We start from the raw sequence: 2,078 nt of genomic DNA, 5'->3' as shown, positions 1-2,078 counted from the left end.
ATGTTGGTGTTGGCCAGTCCATTAAGGATGGCCTCTTTAATAAACTTTTCTAAGACCTTCCCCGGGATAGAGGTCAGGCTGATGGGCCTATAGTTTGCTGGATCCACTTTCCTCCCTTTCTTGAAGATAGGCACCGCATTGGCCTTCTTCCAGTCTTCGGGCATGACACCAGAGTGCCAGGAGTCCCCAAGATCTGTGCCAGAGGCTGGGCTATGATGCTTGCCAGCTCCTTGAGTGTCCTGGGGTGTAGATTGTCAGGGCCAGCTGACTTGAAGGTATCCAGCCTCTCAAGGTGTTCCTTCACCAGGTCAGCATTGATGGAAGGCAGGGAATCTCCCTTACCCGGACCTCTCTGTCCTGTAGTGCGCATGGGCGTCCCATGGGACTGATGAAAGACCAACGCAAAGTACCCATTTAATAGGTTGACTTTTTCCTGGGCATCAGTAGTCAGTTGTCCCATCTGGTTTAGCAGGGGTCCAATGTTGCCCTTGCTTTTCCTCTGGCTCCCCACAGACCTGAAAAAGGACTTTTTATTATCATTGATACTCAGAGCTAGTTGGAGTTCAGTTGGAGTTCAGTTCAGAGAGTAGCACCACTGAGCCTATAAGTATGATGCTGTTTTTTTCTCCTAAGGTGGAGTACCCTACATTTCTCTATGTTGAATGCCATCAAGTTCTGCTCTACCCACTTTGCAAGCATGTCCAGGTTGGCCTGTATCCCCAGCCTGTCCTCCAGTGTGACTGCCTTCCCCCATAGTTTAGGGTTGTCTGCAAACTTTGCCAGTCTGCATCTAATGCCCGAATCCAGATCGTTAATGAAGATATTGAAGGGTACCGGCTAGAGCACTGAGTCCTGCGCCATGTTGATTTGATGTGGTATATGAGAGACTAGGGTGGATTAAAGAAACCTAGAGACCTAGATCCAACATTATATGTGGTCCCCCCATTGCTCTGCCCATTGTTATGCCCTTTTTCCATTAGGAGTGATTGTAATAGGGAGGTGGGGGCAGTATCAGGGATGCCCTTTCCCATTCTCTAAGACAACAGCTCATGTGCATCTGTTTGAATGAATGGGCTAGGCCCATAACACTCAAATATTCCCCTATGTTAGAGTATCTAACATCCAAAAGTAATGCAGCTCTGAAACATCTCAATGGGGTAGCCTGACCTTGCAATCTGATCCATGTTGGCAGACTGTAAACTCAGTGTGGAAGGCTCATGAAGTCAGTGGGAGCCTCCACTAGCTAGCAGGGTCTGCCAGTACAGATCACATTGGAGGAATCGGATCATCATTTGTCCAGCGTTTGCCTAGTTAGCCATGTTGATAAGCTCAGTATGCCAATAATCTTAATAGAATTTAGAAAAAAATCTCCGTTGCTAGCTGTCACTTTTTGGGATAACTGTCAGGTTTGTCAGAGTAAGGGTACATCTATACTGCATACAACAATGCATTGTCCAGATTTGCAGTGGCATGGAGTTCCATGCAGTCTAATTAACCCTGCTGAGAAGGCCTTGGCTGAGCTATCCAGAATCCACTATTTCCTATTTAGTTGTATGTACTCTAATCCAAAACCAGTTGTAAATCACAATGGGGTGCACATTTCTAGACAGTGAGTACACTGTCAAGCAAAAAAGGTTTCATTTCAGGTGCATTATAAAGCAGTATTCAGTGAGTGGCCTACTATAATTACATGGACTTTGCAAACAGTTTTAAGAAAAAAAAACCTGTCTTCAGATTTTAAAAAAATGTTTTCCCTTTGACTTTTTTTGAACCATCATCATGACTTGAAGAGAATTATACCAAATTAAACATAGATGCTATAAAACTAAACCTTCTTATATTTAAAAAAAAACCACACTATCAAATGTAACCTCATGTAAAACAGATCCTTATTTGAGTTCTCCTTTCTTACATTTTTACTATCTTATCACATACGACTTCTACAGAACTTGGGGCTGGAACCCAACAGAACATATTGGGTCTGAGGATAAATCCTGTTCTCGACATCACAATCATGCCAAAGTGGCTTTTTCAGCAGTAGGCCAAAGAAAATTGGAAACTAAGGGAAACAAAGGTTG

Source organism: Alligator sinensis, unplaced genomic scaffold, assembly GCF_000455745.1.
Source record: "Alligator sinensis unplaced genomic scaffold, ASM45574v1 scaffold29_1, whole genome shotgun sequence".
In the NCBI taxonomy this organism is placed as follows: Eukaryota; Metazoa; Chordata; order Crocodylia; family Alligatoridae; genus Alligator; species Alligator sinensis.
The sequence above is the reverse complement of the archived record's forward strand: the minus strand, read 5'-3'. Positions refer to the sequence as shown.